The sequence below is a fragment of the Lepus europaeus genome, chromosome 13 (genome assembly GCF_033115175.1).
Source record: "Lepus europaeus isolate LE1 chromosome 13, mLepTim1.pri, whole genome shotgun sequence".
NCBI classification, from domain to species: domain Eukaryota; kingdom Metazoa; phylum Chordata; class Mammalia; order Lagomorpha; family Leporidae; genus Lepus; species Lepus europaeus.
Window position 1 is genome coordinate 71,358,503 of NC_084839.1, and position 9,969 is coordinate 71,368,471.

The 9,969-nt window shown below is 40.7% G+C and overlaps 2 pseudogenes; both read right to left on the reverse strand.

Moving 5' to 3' along the window:
• Nucleotides 1-324: 324 nt before the first annotated feature.
• On the reverse strand, nucleotides 325-978 carry LOC133772368 (DNA damage-regulated autophagy modulator protein 2-like; annotated as a pseudogene).
• A 7,312-nt stretch (nucleotides 979-8,290) lies between these two features.
• On the reverse strand, nucleotides 8,291-8,966 carry LOC133772369 (14-3-3 protein epsilon-like; annotated as a pseudogene).
• Nucleotides 8,967-9,969: the final 1,003 nt, after the last annotated feature.

Sequence of the window (9,969 nt, forward strand, 5' to 3'; positions counted from 1 at the left end):
TTGAAACTGGCCACTCTAAAAGCAAATGTGCACATCCCATGTGGTATTGTAACTAGTGCACCAAATGCCCACTTCCTGTTTATGTAGTCTTTTTATTTTCTAGAATAAAAAGAATAGGCATAAACATTTTAAAATAACCCTCTTCGTTATATCCTTTAAAATATCTCATTGAATGGCTTGTTTCATGTCTCCTGGTTATTAGTATTCATCCACATTACTGTTGGCTTTGATTAACTATTTAGAAATTTCAGAATGGAATATATAACTTTTGTGAAACTTTCCCCAGTCCCTGAGAATCATAATCACAAAAATACTTTTATCCTTTCATTTAAAATCTCTGGAAAGTAATGGTGTTTGTTCACTATAAATAGGGCAAGGAGCAGTGTAATAGAGGGGTTAATCCATGTAAATTGCCTTCTACCTGTAAAGAAATTTTCTGAAAATCGCAAATGTAAGTCAGGGACAAAAACCAAAGAAGGAAAATGACATAGGCCATTCTACTACAGTAGTGATCATGTGAAGCACATAACCTTTGTCCTTAAGGTTCCCATTGAGTTTGCGAACTACAGCAGTTCCCAAATCACCACTGTACAAAACTGATGAGCAAGTCAGCATGCTAAATGCTCTTACTGCACAGCAGATAACCAACAGTAATCTGATTCAAAAGAACTGCATTGCCATAAACTCTGGGCTGCATTTGGTGGGAAGGACGATCCACACATAGGTATGAGCCCATACCAAACGTGAGCGCAGTGGGCTGCATGTGCAGCAAGGACTGCTTTGTAAAACTGCAGCCATATTCAGCATGGCTCCTAACAAGCATTTTTCTGGAGCTACTGTCCCAGTGTCTCTGCTAGAAGGGAAAGCAGGAGCAACATGTTGGACTGTTCATGGGTAGGTATGAAAACATGAAAGCAGCAGATTCCAAATCACAAAGGCTGAAGGCAGGAAACTGAGGCCTTCCTGAAAACACTACATTGCAAACAGGCTTCCTTCCTTGCTGGTTTGGTTTCATCCTCCTCACCAAACTTTTAAGTTCTGCAAAGCAGGAAACAACTGTTTTGTTTATCATTATATTTCCAGTTCCTGGCTAATCTTGCCAGTACAAACCTAGGCTTCAAAGCCTATGGCAGCATGGACGTAGGGCAAGGCTCTGGGCCACACTCCTGAGCTTCCAGGCTAGCCCTGGCACACTCAGCAGCAGGAGAAGCACACCCAGGCACAATTCCTTCTAACTCTTCCTTTCCCCTATGTTTTCTAAAAATTTTACTCTTTTTTACTTCACTTTTCGTTCTGTGATCCATTTTGAGTCAATTTTTGTATAAATGTGAACATGCTACCCACCATCTTGTAGTTATTGTATCAAAGGCAAATCTAGGTGCAGCTGTGGAAAGTATTCTGTTGATGTAATTCAAGTCCTTACGCAGTTGATTCTGTTAATCAAAAGCAGGAATATCTTAAGTTTGAGTTACTCAAATGGAAGTCTTTTTTTTTTTAAAGATTTATTTATTTATTTGGAAGGCAGAGTTACAGAGAGGCAGAGGCAGAGAGAGAGGTCTTCCATCCACTGGATCATTCCCCAAACGGCTGATCCGGAGCCAGGAGCCAGGAGCTTCTTCCAGGTCTCCCATGTGGGCGCAGGGGTTCAAGGACTTGGGCCATCTTCTACTGCCCTCCTAGGCCATAGCGGAGAGCTGGATTGGAAGTGGGGCAACCAGGACTTGAAACGGTGACCCTATGGGATGCCAGCACTTCAGGCAGGAGCCTCACTGGCTATGCCACAGCACCAACTCCAAATGGAAGTCTTTTAAGGAGGGACTTTCCACATGCGAGGCATGGACTCTAATGCAAAGTGGAAAGAAAACGATCACTTTTTCTATATTCTGGGGTGCCTACGCTCACCTTTTGGTGCTGACCTGTTGATTCACCTTCTTGGAAGGAAGAAATGTCTAGCCTTGCAATTGTACTCCCTTTCCTCTCAGTTTTTCTTCAGTGTCTCTGACTCCTGGGGCCAGTGGTGTGTGTGTTTGGATACGTGATGGACTCTGGTGTTTACAAAATCTCGGATCACCAGCAAGAGGCAGCAAGAATAGGTGTTGGTTTCATTCCACCTTCACAGGGCTTCTACTCATGTTCATGAGGTTCTAGGCTGCATGTGGGCACTCTGTGCTGCCTGCCTCTGGGTTTCTGGATTCTTACCCAGCTCCTGCAATTGCTCACGAGAAAGACAGGGGCAGATTTTGGGGGAGGCTGGGAAGGGGTAGGTAAGAAGAAAAGAAGTATTTATTAATGGTTCTGTTTCTCTGGTTGGTGCTGATGATGGTTACCCTTTTTTTCATTAAATTACTTCTTTAGCTTTTGTCAAAGATTAGAGTTGTGGAGGTCTGTGGAATAGAAGTTTTGCTCCCTTCCCCCCACCCCGGGGCAAAATGAGTGGCTGTGAAAGCAACCAAGGAGGGTCGTAGCCCTTGAGCAGATTGACAGTTAACAGGGAAGAGAATTTCAGAAATTGGTGAATTTCCTAAGAAACTTCAGGATTCCATCTTGGAAAGGCATGATGTGCTCAAGTATGTACAAAGGCTGTTGGATTCATTCCATTAGCTCCTATTTGATAGGACATTGTCTCAATTATTTCATTTGTCAAAATTTCTTTATATTATTAAATAAAATAAACATTTTGGGAAATATTACTTTCAAAATAATACTACTAAAATATTTTTACATCTATTTAGATTAAAAAGAAATCGGAATGTAAATATACCAGGAAATCAATAGTCATTACTGGGTGCTGAAGTTTTGTTTAATCTTTTTCTGCCTCTTTGTTTGTTGGTACCTTCCTTTTTTTTTTTTTTTTGAGATTTATTTATTTATTTATTTGAAAGGCAGAGTTACAGAGAGCGCACGTGCGAGAGAGCACAAGAGAGTGAGAGAGCAAGCGAGTGAGCTAGAGAGAGGTCTTCCATCCTCTGGTTCACTCCCCAGTTGGCCACAATAGCCGGAGCTGCGCCAATCTGAAGCCAGGAGCCAGGAGTTTCTTCTGGGTCTCCCACATGGGTGCAGGAGCCCAAGGTATTGGGCCATCTTCCACTGCTTTCCCAGGCCATAGCAGAGGGCTGGATCAGAAGTGGAGTATCTGGGACTCAAACTGGCACCTATATGGGATGCCGACATCGCAGGCGGCAGCTTTACTTGCTGCACCACAGTGCTGGCCCTGGTCTTTCTAAATTTTCTACCGTGAACTTGGTGTTATGGACTAAAAGTTTGTGCTTCCCCTTCTTAAATGTACATGTAGGATTCCTAATACCCAGTGCAAGTATCTTTGGAATGGTTATCTAAGGATATAATTAAAGTTAAGTGGGGTTGTTAATGGCAGGGGTCCTGAACCAATAAAATTATTATCCTCCTAAGAGGTCTTGGTCTCCCTCCAGTTGCCATGTGAGGACACAGTGAGAAGGTAGCCATCTGCCATCTAGGCAAGCAACCCTCACCAGAACCTAACCCTGCTGAAACTCTGATCTTAGACTTCCCAATCTACAGCATTTAAGAAGAGACATTTCTATTGTTTAATCCAGCCAGTCTATAATTTTGCTATAGCAGCCTGAGCAGACTAAGACACATGGATTATTTTTGTAACAGGAATATAAAAGAATAATACTTATTTTAAGGGGAAAAAAATGCCTGGCTTAAAAGACACTAAAAACAAAAGTGCAAGATCTTTTGCTAATTATGTAAGTTTCCAGGCATTGCTAATTATATCTTGAATTCCTCAAAAGAAACATATAAATGTTAAGAAGAGATGCTCAGAAATATGTTATTTGTTTCTTGTGTTTCTTGGAGAGAGCTGTTGTAATTTCTTCTTGTTGGAATTAACCAAGAGAAAGACTTGGGGAGACTCATTTTACATTTGTCTGGAGGATTCATTTACCAAGGTTTCTGCTTACTCACACAGTCCCTGCCTGCTCCTTGCATCTTCTCTCTGTGTCTCTCTCTTTCTCGAACACACACACACACAAACACATACACACACACAGTTGTTTTAATCTTCCACACTAGGTTGATGCTACAAATATAAAATATTGTAAGACCAATACTCTTGTCTCCTCAATAATGCACAATAAATTGCAATCAAATTAAATCAATAATATTTTAGCTTTTCCATCCGTTTGGCTTCATGTCTGATTACTTTTCAAACGACTTCTTTGACAACAGATGATGCCGACTGGGTGCCCTCCTGTTTCCTGAGCTGCCACAATCTTTTCCATTTTCCATGCTGGTGTTCATTTGATTTTGGAGGCACAAAGTCCTAAAGGGCATCTTCTGAAACAAAGCAGATGGTTAGTGGTGTGATTGTAGAAGGTGTACATTCTCGTTTCATATTTCCTTACAGATTTTTTTTTTTGCCTCTGAATTTTCATTTCACAGTTTTCTGTGAATTTTTATTTTAATATGTGGCAGACTCCTTCTAGAAGGAGTTTATATATTCTTGTTCTCTTGATTTCTCTCTAGCTGTCCTTGCTTCTTCCTCCTTAAATTCATTCAGATATTATGTTGGTAGTGATCAGTATTTTCTTTACTGAGAGAAATTTGTCTATTAACATGAAGTGATATTAAGGTTTTTGGTCACAAATTATTCAATATATAGGAGACATCTTCCTAGGAGATGGATTGAGATATTTCACTGATGTCATCTGTGTAGCCTGTAGATGATCTCATATCATTAAATAGAATTCCACACTGCTCTCTCCAAGATTGATATTTTTCCCATGGTCCTTGGACTTCTGGTTATTATTGAGATCAAATGCTATTGATATCTTAAGTTATATAACCATGTAATTAATTCCATTAGGTAGCATATTAGTAAAGTTGAGATTTGCAGTTTGGATTGTTTATGAATCACAAAGGATCTTGCTCTATTAAAATACAAATGAGCAGCCATCCACCCTGCAGATGGTTTGTAAATAACTTCAGTGCTCATCAGAATCTGATGTTGGTGCTGACTGCTTTATTAGAGATACACTTATCATACCTCCTCATTTTAGCTCATTTTATAGAAAAGAAAAAGTAGACACTAAGTCTGCTAAGGTACAAGGGATGTATAGCTTGTTCTAATGATTCAAGAATGTGACTCAGGACCCCTGGTTCATGGTCCATTTATTCTTCGTAAACTAAGACGAGTTACACACTGTCATGATTTAGAAATATCAGATAGGCATTTGGCTTAGTGGTTAGGATGGTTAGGTTAGTTGGTTAGGATGCCCACATCTCATATTGGCATTCCTGATTCCAACTTGCTGCTAATGTGGACCCTGGAGGCAGGATTGATGACTCAAGTAGTTGGGTTTCTGCTATCTGCACAGGAGACCTGGTTTTAATTCCCAGTTTCAAAATTTGGCTTCCTGGCCATTGCTAATATTTGGAGAATGAAATAGCCAATGAAAACACATGCTACCTTTCTGTATTTTTCTCTCTCTGCCTCTCAAATAAATACCGATTAAAATATATCAATATCTTAAAAAGTTAAAATCATGATCAAGATCAGGAAATTTATGTCATTACAATACTACAATTTGTTCATGCATTGAACAATTCCACTTAAGAAGTCCAACCTTTGGGTAAATGAGGAAAAACTTGAATTTGCCAATTGGTATTTTCTCAATATTTCTCTTGATTTAATTTCTTTAGATAACTCTAGTCTCTTTTAGGCAAATATTTAACTTTTGTATTTATTTGTTCTCTTCCAGATCCTCTCCAATAAAGTATCTCAGTTTTAATGGAGACTGGGGAGAGACTCACATGAACTTGGGGTTCTGGGAGAGGGAGCCTCAGAGTTGTATGCAGAAAGCCCATAGATTACCATCTTCATAGAGAAGGCAGAACTCCTCCTCCTTGGGAGTCTGCCTCATTTCCATCATTACCATCTGGTCTTTGGGGTAACACTTGGATACCAGCTACCAGCTCATGGTTCTCAACCTTTTGCCTTTGTCACTGAAGCATCTTTGTTTCAACTCCCACTGCCCTCTCAACAGCTTTGGGTCGCCTTAACTGGGGCTGATGGAAACTTCTGAACCCACGGTAGGTCCTTCAAGAGCCATGGGGGACCAGGTTTTTATTTCAGGCAAAATACGTAGACCTCATTCCTCTATGTATGCCATGGAATTTGGCGCTTCTTATGCAGGTTTGAAGACTTCTCCTAGCTGTACCAAGAAAAGTGGCCTGCTGTCCTTGATTTCTCCAGTTATTTAAATGCTCCAGCATAACCCTCTGTATCTTTGCTAGAATAGACCACATGGAATTTGAACACATTGCTCACCCTTTCCTCTTTATTCTTTTCAGAATCTCCTGGCCTAGGAGGCTAGGCTTATTCTTTTTCATAGATGGCAAAAGCTTTCTCTTATAACACATTCTGAGTTTTAAAAACATCCAATGTGAGAGGCAGGAGGAGGAAGGGTGGAAGCATGGGTGGGAGGGAGGGTAGGGTGGGAATTACCACTATGTTCCTAATTCTGTTTACATGAAATTTGTATACCTTAAACAAAATTTTAAAAAATCCTATTGTATATGATAAAAATTGAACTCCATTTTAAAATCCAAATTCCTGCTGTGATAATTCTAGTCCTCCTAGGACCTCTGTCAAAACAAGGAGTGTTAAAATCAAAGAAAAATAGTATATTTAAAAATATTATTCCAACTTGAATACATTTATTCCAATATTTACTTCTTGCCATGTGTCAGATATTAGATGTGTAGAAAAAAAAAGATAAAGTGTGAGGCAAAGAGGAAGAGCAAATGACTAATGATAAGATTGTATACCAGTTGCCAAAATGGGGACTTATACAAAGTACACTGAAGATAGGAAAAGTCTACGTATGCCCATGTACCTTCTCAGTTTGAATCCAAGAAGGCTTTTTTTTTGATATTTTAAATTTAGGTTCACTTTATTTCAGTTTAATGTTAATTCCATGCCATATTTCAGTAAGAACAATACAGATTCTGTATCTGTGGCTCCAGTCAGATATCCAGTAGTATAAATTAGATTCAACTTACACATACTGAACAAAAGACATTGAGTGAGTGAAGGAGGGGGATGGCAGGGGAAGAGGAAAGGAGAAACAAAGAATTAAGCCTGCCTGCAGACTTTTCCATGCCACCTTCAATGCTATCCTGCTTCAGAGGGAGAGTAAAAGTAGGCAAGAATGAGCAACCACAGACGTTGAACTGTTACCAGCACCATGCTTGTCATCAACACTTCAGCAGCTTCAAGCACTTTTACAGAAAAACCATTGCAACAAACTCCCCCAATCTTTTTTGTTGTTGTTGTTGTTAAAGATTTATTTATTTGTTTGAAAAATCAGAGTTACACAGAAAGAAGAGAGGCAGTGAGAGGGAGAAGAGAGAGGTCTTCCATCTGATGGTTCACTCCTCAATTGGCTGCAACAGCTGGAGCTGAGCCGATCCGAAGTCGGGAGCCAGGAGCTTCTTCCAGGTCTCCCACATGGGTGCAGGGGCCCAAGCACTTGGGTCATCTTCTGCTGCTTTCCCAGGCCACAGCAGAGCTGGATCGGAAGTGGAGCAGCTGGGTCTCGAAACTGCGCCCAAATGGGATGCTGGCGCTTCAGGCTAGGGTGTTAATCCGCTACGCCATTCACCAGCCCCTCCCCCAATCTTTAACCACTTCAAACTAACATCCAATTAATTTTAAACGATGGTATAAATCTAATTTAATGAATTAGAAAAAAGAAAGCGGATATAAAAGCCAACAAGATAAAGCAGCTCTGGCCACCCCACGCCTCCCCATCCTACCCCTTGAAAATTCCCCATTGTGAGAGAACCACCAAATCTGACATTTACATTTGGTGTCAGAATTTAGGTTCCTGCCCTGTGTTTTTTTTTTTTTTTGTTGTTGTTGTTGTTGTTGTTGTTTTTGTAAAGACAGTTTTCAAAATATCTTAAAGGCAAGATTGAATTTCTGTGGATTTTACTGGTCCAGCTTTCAGATTCTTGAGAGCTTGTTTGGAGGTTCTAGCAGGGGAGCGCAGCTACTCGTATATCCTTGACCAAGGACCGGTCCTCCTCTAGCGGGTAAGGTCGTCCTCTTCGACCGAGTGCGCAGCTTCAGGAGGGAGGCACATGGAGCGGTGAGGGAGGAAGGGGACACCCGCCTAGCCAGCCAGATCAGCCGAATCAACCCTGGCGATCAATGGGGTGACAGATGTCGCAGCCAGATCGCCCTCACATCCAGCTTTCAGATTCTTTAGGACACTAACAGGACTGCTTAGAGGCTTTTCCAGCATTATTGTATTGTCTCTGAGCCAGATATGGGGAGGTCATCAATAGAATGGAAATTACATTTGTAAGTCATTAGACTTCTAGGTAATGCATCTGTGAGGTTAAGCACACAATTGATGGATATGTAGGCATGGTCACAGGAATTAAAGACTTAATAGTAGAATATGGAAAAACTGAGAGCAAGACCTAAACGAATGGGATGCATTGGAAGAAGTTCTGTTATTGCAATATCATTAGCACCTTTTTGAGCCGCTAGGCTGGTCTCTGTAGCCTTCTTCCTGTCATTTCCTGGGGCAAATTCAGCCAGATACCTGTGGTAATCCCCTTTCGTTTTATAATAGAAAACCTTAGGCTCACCAGTGTTAGCTACTCTGATGAGGTGTTTGTCCAGTACATCCAGAATGGCACAGCAAATTAACTTTAGCTCAGTCTCAATCGTTTGCCTGTACTCCCAAATCATTTTTAGTTTTTCTTCTCCTCCCTTGTTTTCTTCTTTCTGTTCAATACTGTTGGTTATTCTCCAAGGGGGCACATTTTTATATGCAACAGATAGCAGGTTTCTTTCTTCAACTGTCAACTACACAATCCATAACTGCTGCTTTCTTCATTGATTTCACCATTTTGTAGTATTGCTCAGCCTCTTCTGCCAGCTTCACCTGGTACCAGTTCCTCTGGATCATTCATAGCAACAGCTACTCTGGCAGGGTCTGCACATCAGATAGAAGTGGATAACATCTCTAACTCTCTCCCAGAGAAGGCTTCTTAAAGGAGATGATGCTGTATTGCAATGTGTTGCCTCTGATGTTTGCCTTTAGAAAAAAAAGGTGAAAGCATTGTAAATCCATTCAAATCCATTTCTCGAAGGTGGCAATACTGATGTTGAAACAGACAACATGATTTACACCATGTAGCACTCTCCTAGTTGCAACGTGGTACTCTATATGGCACAGATCTTGCTGATTTGTAGGGTGACACATTTTTTTAGGTCAGTGTTATTCTAGAAATACAGGGAAAAGGCACTTATTCATTCTTTTAATCCGTAACTATTTATTATTTATTATGTGCTAGATATAGCAAGACAGAAATGAAGAAGAAAGGCAATGTCTTGTGTTAAGAAACTTACATTCTGGAGAAGGTAAGTGGTAGACAAGTCCATGGGAAAGGTAGATTCAGATATTGATAAATGCTATGGAGAAAGTGAAACAGGATGGTGTCCTACATTGTGATGGAGTTGGGGAGAGATGAAATATATATGGACTTGATTTCAATAATAACAACAACATTACTAGGACATGAATGTCACATTTAAAATTTTTTTTTTAATTTAAAAGGCAGAGTTATTGAGAGAGAGAGAGAAAAAAAATGAAAGGAAGGAAGGAAGGAAGGAATTCTTTCATATGCTGGTTTACTCCCCAAATGGCTGCAACAGCAAGGGCTTGGCCAGCCTGGAGCTGGGAGTTTCATCCAGGTCTCTTATGTGGGTGCAGGGGCCCAGGAACTTAGGCCATCCTGCCATTCTCCAAGTATGCTTTCTTAGGTATATTAGGGAGCTCAATTGGAAGTGGAGCAGCTGGGACTTGAATTGTCGTCCATATGGGATACCAGCATTGCACGCAGCGGCTTAACCCCCATGCTACAATGCCTGCCCCAATATGTCACCTTTTAAAAACATGGCGTGCTGAT